This window comes from Anomalospiza imberbis, chromosome 4 (assembly GCF_031753505.1).
Source record: "Anomalospiza imberbis isolate Cuckoo-Finch-1a 21T00152 chromosome 4, ASM3175350v1, whole genome shotgun sequence".
Taxonomy (NCBI): domain Eukaryota; kingdom Metazoa; phylum Chordata; class Aves; order Passeriformes; family Viduidae; genus Anomalospiza; species Anomalospiza imberbis.
This window is the reverse complement of record NC_089684.1, coordinates 8006881-8031508: the sequence shown is the minus strand read 5'-3', so window position 1 is coordinate 8031508 and position 24628 is coordinate 8006881. Positions and strand designations below refer to the sequence as shown.

General features: G+C 35.3%; 1 long non-coding RNA gene across 1 annotated transcript; it reads right to left on the bottom strand.

Annotated features, from left to right (window-relative positions):
* Window positions 1–8218: 8218 nt before the first annotated feature.
* On the bottom strand, window positions 8219–18561 carry LOC137473347 (uncharacterized). The gene is made up of 3 exons (XR_010998700.1): window positions 18344–18561; window positions 8634–8788; window positions 8219–8443 (listed from the first exon to the last, which is right to left on the bottom strand). It is a non-coding gene; the product is annotated as an uncharacterized lncRNA (long non-coding RNA).
* Between the last annotated feature and the right edge of the window lie 6067 nt (window positions 18562–24628).

Sequence of the window (24628 nt, the reverse complement as noted above, 5' to 3'; positions counted from 1 at the left end):
ACGTAGTCGGAAATAGATAGAGGGGCATTCCTCTAGATGCCCCTTCCAAATTTTATGGGATTCCATAACTCATAATTATCTGCTTTCAGGGAGTCACCAGTGTAAATGTGATGTTCTAAAAAGACTGAAGTATATGAAGCTTGTTTTTTTCTTTTTTTTTCTTGAAAAGAAAAAGGAAAAAAAGTAGAACTAAGTGTTTTTCAAAAAATAATAGATAAGTACTGATTGTTTTTACTGAAGTGACTTTATTAAAGTCTAAAACAGTATAGAAGACAGAATTCTGAAACAAACCAAAATACCCATTGAATCAGCACAATTTTTTTTTGTAAACACAGCACAGATAAATATTTCATTAATGATAGCACTGTTTTATAGTTTATTACAGTAAAAGAAATATATATTTTAATAGTACTTTCTCTTTTTCACAGTGGAACTGTAGTATTTAGAAAGAATCATACTCTTTCTGCTTAGAAAGATGTTTTTTTCTGAACACAGATAAATGCAGTATCTCCCAGACTGGACAGATGAACATATTGAAGCTATAGTTCAAAAAACTCTTTGAGCAATCTGAAAGGATTATTGACTTAATTGCTCTAAACTCTTGGACATAGTCATCTTGAACTCACATTGGCTGAAGAACACTCAGTTGTGGAGGAAACAGGTACAGATTCCATGCCTGACACAGTTCTAGCTATGTGATCCATCCACTCTTTATTTTATGAAAAGGAAAAATACACTTTGACAACAAAGATTATAGCTACAACTCTAATTTTATTCTAGATTAAAAGAATAGTCTTAAGGGCAGCTAATTCCTCCCACTCTCCTACTCAAAATAAATAAATGTATACCAAATTTTATGAAGAATTATCTGCATCTAGATGACAGTCTTAACATCACTATGCCAATGAAGGCCTTAAACAACTTTTTGAAAAGCAGCTGTCACATATATGATTAAAAAAGAACACCAAAAAATGGTTGCATTTTTCGTTAATTTTCTGCTCTTGTAAATTGATGGATCTATCTGGGTACATTAGGATTTCACTGGATGTTTAAAAGAAACTGCTCTAGATGAACTTGAAAGTTTTGCATCATGTTATGAATTTCATTGATAATGTGTAAATTTAGGAAATAGTTAACTCTACCTCTAGCCTAATCTGTCATAAAGCAATATTATTTTTTACAGTGTATTAATTTTGTCTATTTAACTAGATTCAATGTGAAATTTAAACTAGGACAGTGACATTCACACATGATATACAGAATCTATTACCTATTTCTAATTTAAAATGCTGTCAAAATCAGACTAGCGACATGTCTTTGTTTTTAGTTATTCTACAATAATCGAGTGAAGAAACACCTTCTCATTTATGATTCTGATGGGACAGTATTTATTTGTATGGCAGATTTTTGGTAACAGGAGGACGAAAGGCACAGTTTCAGTGAGCAGTTGCCCGAAGATTCCCCTGTTTCTGATGGAGCCAGTGCCAGATGCCTCAGTATCACCACTGGCCAAGGCTGAGCCCATCAGTGATGGTGTTAATGTTTTTGGGATAACAGAGTTAAAGGAGGGGGAAAATTTACTGTCCTAGAGCAAATTGCAGCTGGAGAGAGGAGAGACAATGTGTGAGAGTGACAGCTCATGGTCTGTGAAGAAGGAGGAGGAGAAGGAGGTGCTTCAGGTGCTGAAGGAGATTCATGGTGAAGACATCCCCGCAGCACATGGATGTCCACTGTGGAACAGATATCCACCTGCAGCCCATGGAGGATGTAGTGCTGGAGCAGATGGATACTGAGAAGAGGTTAGGACTCCATGAGAAGCCCATGCTGGAGCAGAATCCTGGCAGTGGCACTGTGGCAAGAGGAGCCTACCCTGGAGTAGGTTTGCTGCCAGGATTTGTGACCCTGCAAGGGACCTGCATTGGAGCAGTCTGCTTCTGAAGAACTGCAGCCTCCAGAAGGGGCCCACATTGGACTAGGAGAAGAGTTTGAAGAATCCTCCCTCTAAAGAGGAAGGAGCAGCAGAAATGACATGTGATGTATTGATCATAGCCCCTATTCCCCATCTCCCTGCATTGCTGCTGAGAAGGAGGTAAATAATTTGTGAGTTAAGTTAAGCCCTGGAAGTACGGAGGCATGGGGGAAAAGTGTTAAGATTTGGTTTTATATCTCATTACCTTACTTACCTTTGGTTTTATATCTCATTACCTTACTTACATTACCTTACTTACTTTACCTTAATAGTAAATTAAACTAATTTTCCCGAGTCTGTTTTGGTTGATGGTGACTGCTGAGTGATGTCTCCTTGCTCTTGTTTTGATCCACAAGCCTTTCATTCTGTTTTGTCTCCCCTGTCCAGCTGAGAAGGGGAGTGATAAAGTAGCTTTGGTGGGCACCTGCTGTTCAGCCAGCATCAACCACAGGCAGTATATAGAATCAGTATGTTATTTAAAGTGTAAAATACAACTGCCAGCATATGGTAAATTAATGCAGGTTGATACAATACTGATAATAAAGTTATAGATTTTTACATAAAGGCTTTACAGAGAATAAAAATATTATTGTTTAATCTATGGCTAAAATGTAATGTATCTTAATATATTTAAACTTTGCAAGACTACCACCATGGCACAACACTGACTTTAAAAATAATTTTGTCCAAAGTTCTCATGATCTTGTGGACTTAACATTGCCACATATTATTGCAACTTGTCTTTAGATGTAGGCATATCCCTTTCATAAGAAAAAAAATACTCAACTACGTTTTTATCCAGAATAAAAAATTAATAAAATCACTAGCTAGTAAATTTACTTGATTATCATCTAATTATATTAACATTTGGCATACACTAGTTAGCTTTATAAATAATACTTGGTGAATTAGCAGGAAAAGAAGGTAATTAATTCACAGACATCAATATATTTTTTATGATATACAAGAGTTTGTGTTTGACTGATTGTGAGGATCAAACCCACAATTTTGTGACAGCACAACTGACCATTTTATGATCATGCTTCACTGGTGAAAGTTTAGCATCAAATTAGAGGGAGAAAAAACCAAACACTTAATTTCCACCCTGATGGGATTAATGCTTACCTAACAAGCAACAACCATAGCAAAAAATAAAGTTCTTCTACCTTTTCAAAGCTATGTTATTTTAAAAGGTTAATTTTCAAGAAAAAATATTCAACAAGTAGAAATACATGCAGCTGTGCTTGTTAGATTTATACTGTCACATTTTGAGCAAACATCTCCCTTCCTGAAGTCCCTTCTCCCAGAGATCATTATCAGCATGTACTACACATTGTTAGTGCTTTTAGTGTAAGGCTAAAATAATCCTTAACCTTAAAAAAAAAATTAATGAATATACTTGTACCAAAACCTAGAAAATGTGCCACTCTTTTATGTCTCTATCCATCTGTTTACAAGATACCTAAGGGTTTCACTATTTTCACAGTAGTCTTATGAGTAATGGTATAGCATATGACTTTTGAATGATTTATTAGGAATCTATAGAGATGGGAAAAACAAAGGATGCAATTAGAGGTGGCAACTATCGATTAAAAATCCTGATATAGTTCACTTAAAGAAAGGAAAATGATAAATGACATGATTTTATCATTGGACAGAATGTCAAAGAAAACATTGTTGTTTCTCATATTTCTCTAGTGTGAACTTCTCTGAAGAAGTTCAATATGTTTTCTGATGTTTGAAAAAGAGGGGAAATAATGTTATTCGTGTTTCATGGGAGAGATGTGGGATGGTTACATCAGGTGGGAAAAGAAAGGAAAGTGAAGGCACAGGTGAAAAATCCTGCTGATTCTATGACCTTCTCTGTAATGGCCCCTTAAATAGTAGTCTGAAGAAACAATAGTGCTGAAAGAATCTAATTTGCAAAGTTATTACTAAATCTTCTTTTTTTTCCCCTATTTCACGAAGAAACAGTTCCAGGAATATAGATCTTAATAATTTATTTTCATTGCCAAAATAAGAACTCAGGAGGCTAAATTAATTTCTGGCATAACACTAAGGAATGCAGTGAAATCACACAAGGGGTGATTTTAAATCAAAATGTTTGATAGACTTCAAATTCCACCAAAAGTTTTTCCCAAACCTCATTATATAAAATGCATACTAGAAAAAATCACAACAAAACAAAACGAACAAACAAAAAAAAACACCACACACACACACACACAAAAACAAAACTAACAAACAAGCAAAAAAAAAACACCAAAAAAACACCACAAATCAATAACTCAAAGTAAAAGGCAACAAAAGGAAGTAATTAGGAAATAACCCAGCATTTGGGGGTTTGGACAAAATCAAAGAAAAACAAACAGAATAAAATATGGATTATATAAATTATCCAATCCTGTTTTCTTAATAACAATAGAAAAATGGCAAATGAAAAGAAAATTATGAATTCCAGGTAACTTAAATAGAAGCCTGGATACAGAGATCCTTTTCTCTAGACCACTTTTTATAGCTTGCAACAGCCTGTCAGCCAACCAATGAGAATAGTGTAGTGGGCCAAAAATCCATAGAAGAGGTGAACTGTAAACCATTTACACATAAGCGAATCATCTCCAGATGAAGGGATGGTAAAAATATTTCTCCATGTCTGTCGCCCTGATTTCTTAGGATTTTCTAAAGCCTTCTGAATTTCAATTCTTGTAGAGAACTTTCTCACACAACTTTCTGTAAACAACCTATTGTTTTGCATTCTTTCATAGAGGCGGAGAAATTTGACTGGTAGTTTGTCCAGTGTCATTGGAGAGGTGGCACGTTCACCTTCCAATCCACTGGCACCTTTTGAGAACTATAAATGATTGGAGTCAGAAAAAATAAATTAGTCTCTTCATGGTGACCAAAGCTGTGGTGCATCATTTTTCCTTGTGTCCTCTGGTGACACATGTCTAACTTATTAATACTGAACCTTTCTTCTGATTTTTAAATTTTTTTTACATGATAGAATAATCTTTTCTGCATGATGAGAAACAACACCAGAGCTTAGCAAAATCTGTTTATAGTGCCACAAACCAGGCACTCCCTGGAAAGCACAAGGACAATCCATTCTTCCTTGAAACTGCACAGTTTGAAAATTCCACAAAACAGTACAGACATATCTCAGTCAACACTTACATGGAACTAAATGTTTTTTTTTACTGGATCGACAGTGCACTGGTAAGTTTGGATTTGTATTTGCAGCTCAGCAGAGGAAACAGTTCTTCTGTACCCTGCATCAAGTTTGTGATTCTTCACAAGCCATATAACTAGGTGGGGTTTTTTTTGGCCCTTGATTTTGATTCTGGAGACAATGTAATCTGACGCTAAAATCAATGCAACTCAGCATACTGATCTGAAAAGTAGTTCCAAGTGGCACTACAGGAGCTAATGGAGAATGCAAAAGACTTTATTTTTGTTTTATGTGATGTCAGGGTTTTAATAATAATTTCAGTAAAATGTCAGTTTTTCTTTTATCCCATTATAAAATGGAGATAATAATACCTCTCTATATCTTTAGAGAAATTCGTGCTACCACACTAATGAAAAACACCTTAAAGAGATTTGGACCCTTGTGGTGTTTTTTGGTTTGTTTGCTTGTTTGTTTGTTTTTTTGTTTTTTGTTTGTTTGGTTTAGTTTGGGTTTTTTGTGGTTTTTTTAATTATTTTTTTGTTGCTTTGCTTTTGGTTGGTTGGTTGGTTGTTTTTTTATGGGTACTGCTGTTAAGCAAATAATATGAGAATTTGGAAATTTCCATTTGGGATAAACTTTCATCCTCCTTCCATCAGCATTCAGAAAAAGGCAAAAACTTTGGGTTTCACCTGCTTAATTACAGCCTTTAAGAAATGCACCAGTTTTTTACCCAAATCTGTTAAAATAGCCTCCTGGCATTTCTGTCTATATTCGAAGCTTCAAGTTTCCATAAAGTACAGTGACCACCAGAGCACATGAGAGAAATTTATAAATTATTTCAAGCATACCATGTTCAAATGCATTATTTTCTTTTAAGTTATTCATAAACTACCTCTTTTCCTACTGAAAAAAGGGAACAGAAAATCATCATAGTCTTTTTACTCAGAGAGACACTTGTATGGTACTCCAGCAAGCCCTAGAAAGAGACCATGTCAGAAAGTAGTGTTCATTGTGTTTCCCAGAAAAAAATTTAATGCGATCTAGTCAGTGATTTTAAGTGTATATAAGTGGTTTTCAGTGCATATATGGGAAATGCTTATGGCACAGTGGAAGTTAATGTTCTAGTCTTGCATTTATCAAATTTAAAGTTTTCATAGCGCTTTCAGGGGAAGTCACCAGCAACAGAAGAAAGAAATGCAAATATTTGAAAACAGAACTAGTTGATATAGTGAGACCTTGAAAAATATTTCCTCCTTGTTGTTACTTTAGAACTTAACTATGATCAGGAAGAGTTTTCAGTGACTTAAGAAAGACTAAAATTAAGCTTTTTCCATTATGGTAAGAAAAAAAATTGGAACTTAATATTCTTTATCTCTAAAAATTAAGTTTTTAAAAGTACTAGGTTATATCTTAAAATAATTGATAAAAGTATACCACATGTGGCATAGTCATGTATTTATGAGATCAGTTATGCTTCTCAGTGTGATTTACAAGATCAGATCTCAGAGAAATTGTTAAGCTAAAAACAGCAAAGCAGCAGCACACCCTATAAGCCAAAGCTATTGTCAGAATGACTGAAATCTAGTCTAATAATCATTAGTCCTGATATAATTGTAACAGAAAAAGAAAGAATAGTGATGCCGTTTAAATTGATATATACACATTTTTGAGTTTCTACTCTTTTTCCTGCTGTTATGTCCCTGGTGCCAGTATTCTTCCCTGCCAAACCCTGTGTCTCCTCAAAAGCCCTGATATAATATGAGGCTGGTATGTCTCTGCAGTACATTACTGTATTAGAGTGGTAAATACCTTATTCTTCCTACAGCAGCCACTCATTATTGCTGCCTGCAAAAAACTAACTTTATGCACTGCTAGCTCAATAAAACTGTGTATGGCTGTAACATAAACAGATAAAAAGTAAAAGAAGCTAGCCTTAGGCATCTGGTCAATTAAAGAAATTGCTGTCACAGCTAAAGCAAGGAAAACAAAGCTGCAGGCAGGTCAAAAAAAGTTCACAATGAGCAAGAATGACAAACCCAGTCCTGAAGTCTTATAAACTCTGTGCAAACCTCGTGAGCCATCTCAAGCCATGGCAGCACTGTGTAACAGAGTTACATGGTTACCTTACCTTTGTAAGGCCCAAAATGACTACCAGCTGAGGTGACTGCAGTCATTCCTCACAGAACTCTGGAAAATTTGGTGACGGTTTAAGTTCTAAAAATAGGAATTTCACAACATCAAGATTTCTGTTAAATTTTCAATACAAAATTCAATCAAAATTTAACTTTTCTCTTTTTTCACATCCTATTCTATTATGAATTCATTATAAATAATAATTTTAATGACTATTATATAAATGGGATTTTTATGTCCCACTGTGTCAGGAAAATGTAGTTTAATATGTCATCCTTTTCTCCACCTAATCAAAACTCTTTTCTGTGCTCATTTCCCTTCAAACTTAGAAGAAAAAGGAGACCATTGAAAGCCATTCTTTTTTACTATCTAAAAAAGCTTCTATTATAATCTCCCACAAAACCTAATAAATTTTATTTTGGACACCTTCCTCTCTCACACTCTGTCATGTGATTATCACCTCTATCTATTGCTAGCCTTTGTTTCAGAATTACAAGGTAAGCAAAAGGAAATAACTGCTATTAAATTGAATGTACTTTTTCATTTCAAAATATATATACAAAGTAATCTCAATATTTGCTTTTTTTGTTCAAGGCTAAAAAGCAAAAAACATCTTGGAACACAGAGCTTAGCCTGGTGTTGCAACCCAGTTTTTAAAGTTATTAGAAATGCCTCTGCCTGAATGAAGGGGCAAATGAGAGCATAGGCCAAGTCAATAGTATGGATTTTATTTAATAGTGAACATGAGAGAGAGAGAGAGAAAAAAAAAAAAAGAGAGAGAAAGACATAGAAAAGAGGTGGGGAAACAGAAAGACAGTGACTGAGACAGATCACAGAAAATATCACCCTTTCTTGGTGGTAAGGGTTCCCCCAAAAAGCATAGAATCCAATGGATTAATACTCACTCCAGGTGGAGTATACACGGCCACATTAATACACGGCCAGGTGGGAATGCCCAGGTACCTCCCCTGCAGGGAGGACTCTGACAGTCTCTTGCAGCAGTCTCTGGATCTGTTGCACCACTTTGTATCATGTCTGATGCTGGGGTGCAAGGCCTCGGGAATGAGTCTGGGAAGAACTTCAGCAGGTCTTTAATGGATTATGACACTCCCTCAGCTGCCTCCCACATGAATGTTCCATGGATGTGGCTTGTGGGGTTAGGAGTTCCACAGCTGGGCCAGTTTGTGTAAGGGAGGATGGGGATGGGTGTTCACTGCCTCTGGCCAGAGGTTACGCCACACACCCGAAACCTCCTCCTTTTTGCTGCATTTGGCTTTCTTATGGATGCATTCTTTTCCTTCAGCCTTGTTTACATCTCCCTAGACCTAAGATGATTGAACAATAGTGTTCCCTTTATCTTACTTAGGCAGCTTAACTCACAGTCCAAAGTCCCAGTCAGGCATCTTCAAGGAGTGGTGGGCTTTTGTGCTTGTAGCTTCTTCATACAGTTTCTGTTGTAATGGGCAAAACTCCTCCATGACAATGTTTAAGGCATGAGCCATTTCAGTCTCTGACACCTGGGAATATACCTTAATATTAATCTCACTATATCCCAGGTGTGTGTTGTCTCTTTCACATATAAAAAAAGTGACAGATCTCTGTCATGTGGAAGTTGCACACTAAATTAAACATGGCAAAATTTATAACTGCATATTTGTATAGAGAGAATCTGTTGAGTGGAAAGGAACATGAAGCTTCAAGTACTCAGAAATTGCAGGCTAGGAATTTAAAATTATTCTCATGACTATATTGAAAAATGTTTGGGAGAAAAGAGGTCCTTCTCATTAATAGCACAATATAGTAAAATGCCCTAGGTTAAAGAAGAGTAGGGGTCTCAAAGGACACTATGGAAATACCACATTAATAGGTCTTCAGTAGTGCTAGCATTAACTTCTTATTTTGGATACTTGCAGATTGGCAAAAAGAGATAGGATTAGCTATAGTGGGCTGAAACTGAAGTATGTAATGCCATGACATCTTCATCTTTTTCATAGAGAATCTCCCTCAAGTCAAAAAGATTTTTCATCATGAACACTCATTTCAGACTGTATAAATTTTCTAAAGAACGCAAATTCAGAACAGCATCCATTCAGAACAGAATCTGTAATACTGCTGTGCCAATTAAATTAAGCATTCAATTTATAGAGGATATCATGGCAGCATAATAGGATTTCCTATAACAGGGCATCATTAAAGATTATAAACTGGTATCTGTGACATTTTAGAAGTCTACAGGTAATTAATAAAACATAGTTTAATTAATGCAGTCCAGCGTTAGCAATTTGAGTGTTTGCATTAAGGAATCATCTAAGATAATATATTAATGACCCAAATTATTGTCGCAGGAGTGTATGAAGTTATGTTGGCATAAACCTGGAAGACCTTGATTGACCTATCAATTTAATAACTAACATTTGCTGAAGTATATTATACTCAGTTATAATTTTTGTTAATGTTTTCCTATGTCTACTTAGAGAATACCTATTATCTTAGAAAATTCCCTCAGGAACACTTAATTCCTCCTCTTAACTCTCTTTCACATAAATTCAAATATTGTCCACAGAGTTGGTGAAATACTGGGAGCAGAGACCACAACTGTATATGAATTGAGAAGAATACAGATACTTCACTGAAAATATGACTTTTCTTTCTTCCATTAAAAAAAAAACCCATCTAAGACCTAGTAATTTTTTTTTCCTATAAACTTCTCTTTTCTGAGTCTTTTTGCAAACCCTGTGCAATATTTCTTCCACTGTGATGGGTTTGGGAACTAGTAAGAGAGTTCTTTAGAAGAATTCTCTTGGCCTCATTTTTAAAAGGATTATAATGAATTACAGTGAAAAAGAAATATGAACTTGATCTCTACAGATGGAAGTTGCTTTGGCCTAAGTTATTTCTGAAAGACACAAGTAGCAAATACCCATTCCTTTGTCTCACTCAGCATCTTTCTTTCATAACACTTGACAAGCATCATAGAAACAGTCCTTCATCTCTATTGATTGTAAACTAAACAGCTTTATTAACTAAGTACAACACAGCAGAATTTTAAAAAGGCATTAGTGCCACAGCATTATCTAAAGCCCAACTGACCAGTAGCTTTATAAACAAAACCCTCAGTTGTATTGATCTGAAACTCAGAAGAGGGTAAAATAAAAGCCAATGTATCTGAGATTTCTGGTAAAAATATGAGCAGAAAGGCTGGTTAACTATTGAAGAAATACTATTTGTATGCATACTGTCTAGGCCCCTCCACAAGCAGACTTGTAGCCTTTTCCAGCCTGGACTAACAGAGGAGGAACAGAACACTAGACCGTACTGAAAACAACTTGTAATCCCTGGAAATGGAATCCCTTATTCTTTTGGGTTTAGTAATATCTCCAGTACAAACTCTTACACTTTCCAAAGAGAGTCTTAAAGCTTGACTAGCTTGACTTGCAGTTAAATTTCTGTCTAGCTTGAATTCCACAATTTGAAAACTAAATTAAAACTTTAAAAAATCCAGAGTAGGAAAAACATTTTGACCAAATCTCCTTCTCAGAAGAAATAAGAATATTTCAATCATCTTTATTTTGTTCTTCACTTTTTCAGTTATGTTTGTGATTAAGAAAGAGGAAAGAAAAGAGCAAAGGGAAATAATCTCAGCATTGTTTAATTTCTTTAAAATTTTTTTTTAAATCTTTAAATAAAAAATAATGTATTTTGAGATCATTATTAAAAAATAATGAAATGAAATTTAAAATGAAATAAAATACAAGAAGAACAATACAGTACAAAATTAAAATAATTAAATATAAAGTAAAAATTATATTGATTCTAAATATTAAAAATTAAGTTTGCTTTATATAGTATTTTCTTCTACTACAAGTAGATTATTTTACTTAAGAAAAAACAAAAGAAAAAAAAAACCCAAAGAAAAGTAATTTATTTATCCTGAAATTAATACTTTAAAACATCACGAGTACAGTGATTTCCACAAAACACAGCAATAAAAATCTATCTTTAGAAGAGGTACTGTTCTCATTGAAATGGGAGAGATACAGGAAGTACTCCTTCCCCATGTATTCTATTAGAGAATTATCTATACTCCCAATTAATTTTCTCTTTTTGTACTTGAATTTGTCTGGCTTCATCTTTTTGCTAGTTGTCTGTTTTGCCCTTTGCTGCCAAATTAATTAATCTTATATTTTGAGCCTGAGAAAATATTTATGGACTGTAATCAAATCACCTCTTCATTTTGACAAAATTAATAGATGGGGTCTTTTCAATCTCTCCAAATCCAAGAAACTAATGTCTGTATGCCTCCTTATTTACCTTATTTGTTGATTTAATGGCGATCATCGCAAACAGATTCCAATACTTGCCTGATCTATACTATAAATGCATAGTAAGCCAATATACGCCAAATATGTATGTATAAATATTTAGGGATAAGATCAGGTGATTGTCTTCCTAGTGCCATCCCATGTTTTTACATCTGGGGATTGCATTAGGCTATATCCATGTGATGTGGCACACAAAGTGCAAAACACAAAATGTTGGATGTCCTTGCCACCCCCTAATGCTTATGTATGTTGGCTTCCTCTCTGAAAGCAGGACCACTGTTTCTCTGCATAGGACATAGTTTTGCATTCAGATACTTTAGAACTACACTTGCTTTTGTTTGCATTTTTGATCAAAATACTGTTGCATGGGATAGCCATTGAAAGTTTTGTGAATAGCATGTCCCAAATAACATCTTGGTCAACATGCAGTCACAGCCCAAAAATGCCAAACTTTAGAATTCCATAAACTGCTTCTCAGCCAGTTCTCCTCAGATTCTGAGAATGGTGTTTATCCCAGAAATGCCAAGTTTGATAATCCAGTGGAATTACAGATGAATACTTACACATATTTCTATTTATAGGAAACTTTCAATTAATAATGCAAATGCCCTTCTGAAGGTTGCTTACTGACATAATTTGCTGACATTTAAAGTTACCAGCCTAGTGCAGAATTGTCACTTTTTCTCACAAATAGGTTCCAATTAGGAAATGCAGTAGGAGGGAGAGTGGATCTCAGTAGGAAGAGATAAAATGTGCTGCAATGTCTCGGAACAATAGAATTCAATCTCAATAGGAAGTCTTTATTTAGAATACCCTCTCTTTTATATGGCTGTCTTAAGAATGTTATTTAAATGTTTCCCTACAAAGAAAAAAAAATTAAAAACATGCTCGACTGGGGCAAAATCTACTTTTTCTATTCACACAAGAGGACATTCCTTTGGAAATCAATAAGACTCCTCAAATATGAATGTCAAATGCAATATAGCCCATAATTAATAGATTTCTTTTTCTATGGTCATCTTAGTTTGGAAAGAAGAATATTTTGGATTTAAGAATGAGCTAAAATTCGGTGTTGCTGCATACGCTGCTGTAGATGCAGAAGTTCCATGGAAACTGAGGATGTCCTCTGGATTAATCAGGACAGTTCCAGACTGATAAAACTGGCCTCTCATTTCCAAAAACATGTGGTAGAAAATGGAAAACATCTATGGTATAAATAGTGGAAGAAACAGAGCAACAGAGTAAGATATAACCAGTAAATTGGCACCACATAAGAATCTCTCTTTCAACAACCCAAACATATAAAAGGTTAAAAATTTTTAAATAATTATACTATTTTTGTTGTATAGGGAAATACTCATTCCTATTTTATGAAGCAACAATTCAGCTAGGTGACCAAAAATTAATTTGAAATTATTGCCATAAAGAAATTTTTCCTTATACCTAAAGCTTTGTTTATTTCCAAACACCACTATATAGTCTCTGCAATACTGATTTTTAGATTGATCTGAAAGGAGAGGCAAAAATACACATTGTTAGGAATGGTGACCCTTTTTTTCATTAAATAATCTTTACTTTAAAATATATCAAACTGTTTTCAAATGTAGCAGCTCACCTGTTTAAATATAATCTTCAGTAGACCCTTCCACATTTTCTGTTCCAATTTTTTTCCTCATTTTTCTCTTTCCAGTGAGAAATAAAACCACATGTCAAGGATATTTTCTGATGGTGTTTTGGCGTATTTCTGGGTTTTTTCTACATTATTTTGGTCCTTTCTTCAGGAGAGATGTGTTCTCTCCAAAGAGAGTTGAGGAGAAGTGTTCTTAAAGTTTATTCTAATTTCTTATTATGTTTTTCTTTCAGTTCTATTAATAAAGCTTTATTATTTATGCCCTTTAAAGATTTGAGCTTACTTTTGCTCTTCTTATAATCCTTATCTCACAGCAAAAAATGAGCAAATAATTTTAGTGGGTGCACTGGTGTTTGGCTAGTGCTCAACCCACTACATTAATTGGTACATTGGCCAGGAAACCTGGGATTGGCAAACTGAAACCGCTACACTTGTTCATTTCTTCAGGAGAAAAAAAGATAAGCCACAAAGAAGGTGAGCATGAGGCCAAAGAAGCATAGGACCAAAACCTCACAACTGTTCGGCTGAAGAAATACTTTCTGAACTCACATAAATGGAATATAATTGGGAAGGCAATGCAACATTTCAAAAGTTTTACATGATTTTGGCTGAAACTTGTAAAGCCTCAAACTCACTTGGTAAGTTTCTCAAAAGGAGCTTAGGTACTCTGACTCCCTAAGGTGGGCACAAGGGAGAACACAGCAAAGTTCTCAGGAGGTTAAACAAACTTTTATTAGCAAGCATTACAGGATAATGTACTTGGCAAATTTTACAGCAACATTCAATCAAAATAAAGAAGTTCTTTAAAAAATACTGACTTAGCAAATTCTAACCCACTCAATATTAAGTTACCGAGATTCTGAGAAAGAAGGGGAGATGGGAAGAGGTTAGGGCAGAGAGGTGGAGAGAGAGAGAGATAAATACTAGCTGCTTGAATTCCAGCATGATCTCACCTGCTATAAAATCCTTGTTGTCTGTGACCCTCCCTTTCAGCTACACCTCTGGTGTGCCACTGGCTAATAGCCACTCTTTGCCTGGGCTAGAGGCTTCAGGGGGGTGGGGTGTGAAGCAATGCACTATTCCACTCATGCAGAACTTGTCCTGCCCTCCCCTACACACATACACACTTTAGCTGGTTTGAGACAGTATAATTTTCTCCAGTCTTTAACAATGGTCTTTAAAATTATGAATTAAAATTTTATGAGCTTTTTAGGGAAGAAGTGTGATTATGGTCTTTTTGAAGAGTTATTATAGAGTTCATTGAATCTATTTTACCTGAATTTTGCAAACAGATAAGATCCTACAGGAATTCAGTTAAAAGCCCATCGAGTGATTTTTCTTTTTAAAGACTTGGGCAGTGATAATTACATCTCTGATCAGTAAATCTTTTAAATCAAAACGACAAGAATGTCCACATCAGACTAGGAATTTATATGGCCCATAATATTATGTTAGCCATTGAGTGATGTATAGGAAAAAGTGAAACAGGACAAGCATGTAATGATATTTCCCCAGAATATTTTCTCAGCCTACCACAATTCACATTTTGGTGATTCTGAACACATCATTGCTATTTTTTAAATCTTGATAAAATCTTCTTTCATGATTTTAAACTCTGTAGATGGCTAGAATGCAGATGATCACATTTTGCTGGAAGAACTCCCTTGTGTTGTTTATTTTGAATTTATCCCTCGCTAATGGTGTTTATTGCCACCTAGTTCTGTGTAGAAGAGTCAATGAATACTTCTTTACGGTTCTCTGTCCCCAGAGCTTTCATGAGTTTCTAGTTTTCTAACATGCCCACCCATGAATCATCTCTTTCTCCATATTAAAGAATCTCAATCTATTTATTTGTTTGTCACAGATAGCTCGCTGCTTTCGATAATGTTTATCTTTTCCTGTTCCTTTTCCTTTCTTTTTCTTCCTATTATTCCTTCTTCATGTTTCAATACATCAGACAGTAGTCAAGCTTCAACTATGAATTTATTTAGTGACATAATGTTTTCTATTCTCCTATTTCATTCACTCCTAAATATTACAATAAGGATTTTGCAACTATTAAAAAATTCCAGTTTTTGACAGGCAAATTATTCTGTGAGGTATGATTGAAAATGTTAAAATATATGTTACTACTAAACTACTAATTTTAAAGCTTAATAAACTATTTGTTTTAAATACACTATAAGTCTAAATAAAACTTTGAATTGCATATCATTCTTGTGTCATGAAGCAAGTATGTAATATTTTCTCACTTTTCTAATATTTGCTCCTCTTTTTCTGTATTTTAATCAACCTCAAAACAATCCAGGTCAAAATTTAGATAAATGAAATCACAAGAATATGTTGCCTCTTTTAAACACTTCATTGCTTACTTAAAAATAATAAATAAATAATTGAATATATTTATATATTGAATATACATGCTTGTGGCTTCAACCCAACCCACAACATATACTTATCTTGACAGTACTACTTTAAAATTTTGCATTGTGATTATTAAATAATGTTAATAGATTTCTTAAATACAAAACTTATTTCTTCTCACTAAAGTAACTTTTAGATGTAAATGTTTAGAAGATACACAAATGGTTATTTTTTCAAGATATTTAGTAAAAACCGTCAAAATACTTTTAAAAATACTTTTAAATTTTAAAAATAATTTAATCAGTGCAAAAAAAAATTACATTCTGTTTTATTTGATATGAGAGTTATGGCACCTTAACTTAAAACTGTTGGTTTATTCCCAAATGGAGTCTTTGCAAAGAAGGCCAGAAGAAAATCCCACACAGAGGATAAACCACAGGCAAAATGTTTAATCCGATACTGCTGGCTTCATTGTTAATTACTTCTCAAGGGGCTAGGATGTCAATAGATAGTGATCTGGTATCCTGGAGTCTTTGCTGTTAAATGCATGATCAATACTAAATAGAATTTTAACTGCCCATGATTTAATTAGGAGTGGTTCTTTTTATCCTGCATACAATACTAGAATCTCACTCAATAAAGTACGAAGGAAGATTGTCATGATGGCTGTGTATTCACTACATTCTGGGACTATGCAAAGGAATTGGGAAAGAAGATTGCACTGCTACGAATTTGCATTAGCCTGTAACATGGCAGTAGTCAATCTTCTTCTGTAAATCATTTGAGGAGTGGCTGAGGGAGCTGGGATTGTTGAGCCTGCAGAAAAAGAAGCTTGCGGGAAACCTTGTTGCCCTCTACAACTGCCTGAAAAGAGGCTTCAGTGAGTGGGCATCAGCATCTTCTCGCAGGCAACCAGCAACAGGAGAATGGGAAATGGACTCAGGTTGTCTCCGGGGAGGTTCAGGTTGGACATGAGGAAGAATTTCTTCATGAAAAGGGTTGTTAAGGACTGGAACAGGCTGCCCAGGGAAGTGGTGGAGTCACCATCCCTGGAGGTGTTCAAGAAACAGCTGGATGTGGCACTTAGTGGTCTGGTATAATTGACAAGGTGGTGATTAAAGGTTGTATTTTATCTTGGAGTTCTTTTCCAATCTAAATGATTCTGTGATCGATTCTGTGAGTTTCACTGCATTCAATAATCCAGATTATTGCACATACAGAATACTGAAAACTACAGTTTTATATCCTTAATACTTTGCAGCTCCAAAAACAAAAAAAAAATTAAAATGTTAAATTAAGGCAATTGGTTTTAAATGGAGGTTATGTGTACTTTCAACTGTAAATAACCAATCCCTTAAATATTCCTTGAATATGCTACATTCCTGAGCTCATATGGGAACGGGAAAATAAAATCATATTACTAGCTGTGGAAGGTCAGATCTTTTACCAGGCATCTAAACAAGACATCTTGTTCATCCTGCCATATGACTTATCTAAATAGCCTGTTTCTGTGGAGGGTAAATGCTACAACTAATTAAAAAAGAAACATACAAGAGTTACCAAAGAAAATGCAGCTATCACTTCAGAAAATTGATTAAGGGAGTATGTACTACCAAAGAGAAATCAATGGACTGTGGGACCAGAGAAAACAGAAATAAGTTTGTGAAAAATGTGAAAGCAAAAATACATGAAAAAAATCTAAATGCTAGAATACAATGGTAATGCAGTTAATGATGGGAGAAGATTGAAGAGAAATTTATGTTTCTATTCTTTATACAGAAGGAAACAGCATGATGAATCCTCTTATCACGCAAGGAAGATAAAATACTTTCCAATTCATTAGTGAGCAAAGAGGTATAAAACAATATCTACATGTTGTAAACATCTAAATATGATATACATTTTTAATAAATTTTGGAATATGATGGAATTTCCTGCAGACTGAAGACTGATGTAATTATATAGCCACTTAAATAATAAGGGAAGTGACCCTTGTAAACGCAAGCTGCTACTCTTTCATCAAGTCTGAGGTAAAGTGGTTAAAAAAAGGAACTGAGATTCAGTTAACCGAGATTTAAGAATGGAAACCTATTTAATCTTCTTCTACAAAGCTTTTTCAAATAGCTGAATTGAAAAAAGCTAATCATTAGCTAGAGAGATGATGAGCTGATGATTGACAAACCTTAAAATTTATTGACAGTTATCTCAATGAATTGATATGATATTTTTTATTAAAAACTAAATATTTATAAGTTAAAATAAACACTGCAGACTAACCAGGAAAATACCAGGGAAATATCAGGGGAATATTTCACAGGAATTAAGGAACCTCCTACCATGAAGGCAATAAGACTGACAGCTAAGAAGACGTGAACTACAGATGAGTAGAAGTCTGAGGTGCTCAAGAATTTTTTCCTTAGTCTCCAGTAGCAACTTCTTTTTCCACACCTCTTGATTGGATGGACAGTAGGACAGCAGGGACCAGGGTGCAAAAATTGCTTCCCACTGTATGTAAATATCAGGTTTATGACCACCTGAGGAACCTGAATGTGTGTAAGTCTATGGAACCCAATGAGATGCATCCCAGAGTCCTGAGGGAATTGGATGATGTAGTTGCCAAGCCAGTCTCCATGGTATTTTACAAGTCATGGCAGGCAGGTGAAGTCCCAGGTGACTGGAAAATGTACCCACATACTTAAAGAGTGTTGGACCCATTTACTTAAAGGGTAGAAAGAATGTCTCTGGGAACTACCAACCTGTCAGCCTCCCCTCTGTTCTTGGGAAGATCATAGAACAGATTCTCCTAGAAGCTATGCTTAGGCACATGGAGGACAGGGATGAGATTCTAGACAGACAGCATGGCTTCACCAGGGGCAAGTTTTATATACCTAACCCAGCGGCCTTCTATTATGAAGTGACTTCATTGATCAATACTTCCATAAAGTCATTGACATGGTCCCACAATATACTTCTCTAAATTGGAGAGAGATGGGTGAACCACTCAGTGGATAAGGAATTGCTTGAATGGTTGCCTCCACAGGGTAGTGATCAACAGCTCAGTCACAACAAACATCAATGGCAAGTGGCGACCTTCAGGGGTCTGTATTGAAACCAGGCTTATTTAATAATATCTCCATTAATGGCATAGACAAATGGATAGAGTCCACCCTAAGCACATTTGCTGATGGCCTCAAGCTGAGTGGTGCTGTTGACACTCTGAAGGAGGTGATGTCATCCAGAGGGACCTGGATAAGCTCCAGAAGTGGGCCCTATTGGATTGTCATGAGGTTTAAAAAGACCAAGTGCAAGGTGCTGCATCTGGGTTGGGGCAACTCCTGGTGTTAATGCAGGCTGGGGGAGGAGCAGATCAAGAGCTGCTCTGCCGAGAAGGACTTGGGGGTGCTGGTGGAAGAGAGGCTGGACATGACCTGGGAATGTGCACTTGCAGCCCAGAAAGCCAATGGCATCCTATTTCAATACAGGTACAGACACAAGGATTGCTATTACATTTAGGTCCTTAGAAATGCAAGAGAGCTGACAAAAACACCTAGGAACCTGTCCTTATATTATGATTTTAATGGGATATACACATCCAATTAAATAGGTATAAAAAATAGGAAATGCAGAAGTTTGTATTACAAAGGTATCTTAAAATTTTCAATTTCAGAAAGAAAGAAAGAAAGAAAGAAAAAGAAAGAAAGAAATGGGCTGAAATGTAGCTGTTGAATGCTGTCTAAATATTTTCCAATGTATGAGAAGCCTTTCATTTTTGTTTGATCTTTCAGAGGACTGATTGCAGCACACAGAGAGTATATTATAGGACTGAAGTTACCCTTACCAGGATTACATTATATATATAGGAAATTACTTTTCCAGATATCATTTTGATACATACAGAAAAATATGCAAACCTTTAAAAGGAGTACTGAATTTCTTGACACCTTGCACAAATGGGAGATAGAAAAATCACAGCATACTATTTTTTCTACTACTCATCCTTTTACAGTTAGAAGAGAAGACAATTACTTCTGTAGTACAAGCGATTTTAAATACCAGTTTCAGAATCAGATAAGTCACTTAAGATGCTGGGTTTTTTCAATTAACTGTAATGGAAGTCTCAGATAATCCACTATCAGCAGAGGTCAAAAGAGCGTTAAGAGGAACCCTACCCACTGTGTCTTCCTGAGGCAGCCATTACTGCTCCCTTACAACAGTACAGTGATATACTGCCTGCTAGATAGATACCCTGCTCTTTAATTCTACATACTGTCTCTCCAGATGAAATTCTGAAATTATTTTTATTGGAGGCTATTCAACATTTATAGAAAACAGCTGGTCTAATTCTATTGAGACTTTTCAGAAGGTTGTGCTTCTCGCTTCATCGGTCATATTCCCTAAGGAGCTGACACACTGTCAGTAAGGACTCAGTTCCACCTTGGGGGTTCTCCAGCACTGGACACTACAGGATGGCCTACATCAACAGAAGCATGGCCAGCAGGTCTGCCCCTCCACTCTGCCCTGGTGAGACCCCACCTGGAGCATTGCATCCAGCAGTAGCACCAACGCCAGGCACCCAAGAGTCCTAGGTGGCACTGCCCATTTCAAAACAGGAGAGGGAACTTCATCCTTCCAGCATACCTCTACAGAGCTGCCATTTACCTTTCTCCTAATTTGTTGAGGAGCTATGTGACCACCGTCTACAAATTTTTTATTTGAAATAAAATCTGCAAAATCAAAAATAAAACCACCTAATTCTTCTTTAGTGTATTATGAATGCTAGCAAATAAATTATAATTAATGAAATCACTCTTATTGCAGACTTTTCAGAGAAGGCAAATGTTGTGTATCACAGAGAACTATAATCTTTTAATTTCATTGACTACAATATCAAGGAATGGACAAAAATTATGCATGAGAAAAATATGTGTAATGTAATAATCTCTTCATACATAAACACAATATTTCTCAATAGGCTCCAGTATTTATCAGTTTTCAGTAAAATTTGATTGTTATTTCTTAGTATGAATATTTTGAGAGGACCTCGAGCCTGGAAATCATCATTATTATTGAAAATTATGCTATCTGCTTCTAGAAGGTCACACCTGACCATTTTTTCTTGCAGATATATGAGCTGCCTGCTAGAAATATTATTCCTGTTAAGAAAATGACATTGCATTCATGTTAACAGCCTGCCCTCTGGGCCACTCTTACCAGATCAATCACCTGCACAATTCTAAACAAAGTCAAAAGTTTACAGTTAGTCTAAGTCTTAGCAATCTAATCATATGGTTATTAGTAATTTTGGTACAATTGTATTAGTATTTGCAGTTCAAAATGCTCAGTTATTCAGATAATTCCCAATAGTGGCTCAATAAATACTGAAATACACATACTTTCAAATTTGAAGCCTTTTTCCAATGATTTTAACTTTTTAGTACTTCAGAGGGGGAGTACTAGAAGGAACTGCAACAAATCAAAGTCCTGAGTTTGCTGCTAGCTATGATTAGGGGGGCATCTACTTTCTTTTTGCAGGAGGAATATAGTGCTTATGTCAGTGATATCTTCCTTTTCACTCTTGAAGTCACTGTCACTAGGTCATCTTTTCACAGTTGCTAAAACAGCTAGCATAGTTGCTTTGATTTCATTACTTGATATTGCCATGTTGCATATTAATTTTTTTCATGTGTTATGGTTGACTTTTTTTTCCTGTCTTCATTATGAAAAAAGAGAATAATCCCTCCCTCTCTGACTTCCACATGTGGCATTGGTTTTTCTTTGCCCCGGTCCCAGGCAGCTGGGGTCCCGGCTAGGCACTCTGCTTTTCAGCGGGACTGGGGCTGCCGCGTGTGCGGAGCTCTAGGGCTGAGCCTCCGCGTGGGTCGGCCGCTTTCGTAGCCACACGTGGAGACGAGATAAAGGGACGAGAGAAGGCACATCTTGCCCCGCATGGCTGAGAACTGTTTATTTGCTGCATGACTGCCACGGTGGTCGCAGCAGCATTACCAGGTGCGTGTGTGGGCAAAACGGTGACTTGGACAAAGGGAACATGGGGTCAAACAGGGGGTGGGAAGACAGGGATGGAAGCCCCCCTTGCCCAATGGGGACAGACGACAGGGGAGTGACGCAGACCACGGCAACCTATGGGAACATTACAGATATGGGGACAGCGTTTTGGGACAAATGGAATTGCAGAGGTGGGGTGATTGACACAGAACTTTCTGTGGGGAAGAAGGGAGTGGTTACAAGATTGACAGGTGAAAGCTCCTATAGCAGACATCTTGGAGCAAACCATTTTGAGGGGAAAATAGGGGTACATAGAACCAACCTAACTAGCATTTATTAAGACCCCTAACTTTTGTAGATGTCAGCGAACCTAATGGGAAGAATGATGATGTCTGACTTATTTCAGAAGGCTGAATGATTTCTTTATTATTATTATGTTATGATACATTAATATACTATATAAAAGAGAATACTAAAAACTACATGCTACTCTCTCTAACTATCATATCTAACTCTCTCACAACTTGTGACCCTGTTCTCCAGAGTCCAGACACAGGTGGATCCGATTGGCCATCAGGCCCAAACAATCCACCGTGTTCTAACCAGGCATTCACTCTAGGTAAACAATTCTCCAAACACATTCCACATGAGAAAAACAAGGAGCAGAAATAGAAATTGTTTTCTCTTTCACTTCTCTCTGTGCACCTTTATAAAAATCCTGAGAGAGAGAGAGAAATGTGCTTGCCAGACCCTAACTGAACCAACCCGGCATACAACATCCCTACTCTCAAAAAAATCCCCAAAACCCGAAAACAGAACAGCTCCCAAGGTTGCATTTCTTTGATGACACAATACTGATCATTTGTTATTTACTTATATCCACGGAGCCTCTGACACTGCCCCATGCTTGCATTTTCAATTTATGCTATAATTTCATGTTTGTCCTTTTGGAGATGCTACTTACAATCCCCTGTGTTTCTTCAACAGCTTTTAAGCTGCAATTTCATAATAGCATAATTTTTTTTTTTTCTTTTTATTAGCACAAGGAAAACAAACACAGGTAGAGAAACTAACAGTGCTCTGATAAAGATTTGGTATAAAAATCTCCTGATTTAAGTTCTCTCTTATATTATCAAAACTGCTCAACACCAGTAATTACAGCTATATATCTAATATTTCTGACTCTCCATCTAATAATGTGTAGATCATAAGATTCAAGATGCTATAAATGTTTCTTAAATTTCATAGTTGAAAAGACAATGCATACAGAAGAGTACTGACTATAGCAATATAGAAGATTGTACAAGATTCATAGCTACATATGCTTCACTGGCAACCATCTGGAATCAACATAGTGAAATAAATCACATTTTCCATTGGTGGAGTAACTAAACAGATTGCAAAGACTGTTTGAGAAAACTTTATTGAATGAAACAGTTTTAATGAAATGAACAAAATGTTAGTTGCATGTAGGAGATAACATTCACTGCAACATTTTAAAAGTAAAAATTATTTGAATTGACAAGCCTTATGAACCCGAAAGAATTGCATTACCAGTAATTTAAAATCATAAAATATAGTGTTGCAAAACAAATGCAATTATGTTTGGGAAAATGAGACAGTTTGGAATAGAAGTCCAGAACAAAACAAAGTCCTGGAAGCAAAGGCATGAAAATGCATGTTCAAGGATACAAAAAGAATGCACCAATGAAACATGAAACTTCTTGATTTGATACATTTTATCATTGAAAGTTTAGAAAACTGCTTCTACATATTAGATCAGCAAATTCTGTTTGTAACCTTGTGAAAAGACAGACAACTATGTTTAGATCCCTGTTTCTTCTGAGGGAAGGGAAAAAAAGAGAGATGAGAAGAGAAAAAGAAAAGAGAAAGAGAAAGAGAAAGAGAAAGAGAAAGAGAAAGAGAAAGAGAAAGAGAAAGAGAAAGAGAGAGAAAGAGAAAGAGAAAGAGAAAGAGAAAGAGAGAAAGAAAAAAAAAAAGAAAAAGAAAAAGAAAAAGAAAAAAGAAAAAGAAAAAAGAAAAAGAAAAAGAAAAAGAAAAAGAAAAAGAAAAAGAAAAAGAAAAAGAAAAAAAAAGAAAAAGAAAAAGAAAAAGAAAAAGAAAAAGAAAAAGAAAAAGAAAAAGAAAAAGAAAAAGAAAAAGAAAAAGAAAAAGAAAAAGAAAAAGAAAAAGAAAAAGAAAAAGAAAAAGAAAAAGAAAAAGAAAGAAAAAGAAAAAGGAAAAGAAAAAAAAGAAAAAGAAAGAAAAAGGAAAAGGAAAAGGAAAAGGAAAAGGAAAAGGAAAAGGAAAAGGAAAAGGAAAAGGAAAAGGAAAAGGAAAAGGAAAAGGAGAAGAAAAAGAAGAAAGAAGAAAAAGAAGAAGAAAAAGAAAAAGAAAGAAAACCATTTATATTCAGGCTTGGCTTGAAGGCTGAATGATTTTATTAGAGCAAAATTTTGGTAAGACCCAACTAAAATAGAGATGAGGTATGCACTGAAAGAAAAAAATACAAGCAGCAAGATTACTGGTGATGTTTATAGGATTGTTTATATACTAACAAAAAAATAAGTGCTCTGTGATAAGTGCCAATACATCTTTAAAAAGTAAAATTTGAATTATGCTAAAAATCTGATTTTTCCATTAAATTCAAATGACCTTGGTGTTCTTAAGGCCATTCATGATATTTGATGAAAATGAGTCATCAAGCACAGACTATTTTTGTAATATGGTTATGAAGTAACCTCATTACAAATGTAGAAAAAAAAAAAGAGCTATTAGTTAATTAGTAAGAAAGGGTAGAAATATAAAGTAGAAGCTATGAAGAACTTAATGACCTTAAGCTATTTGGGAATTCCATTGCAATTGAAGCGGAAATTTGCTGACTATTTTCCACTTAAACTAACCTGATGAGGAAGCAGAAGTCAATATATAATATATCAATCTGGCTATGACAAAACGATGCTTATTATGGCAGCTAGCATAGTTTTCTTTACCTATTGTCAATTTTTTAAAAAAATACCTGTTATTAATACTCCATT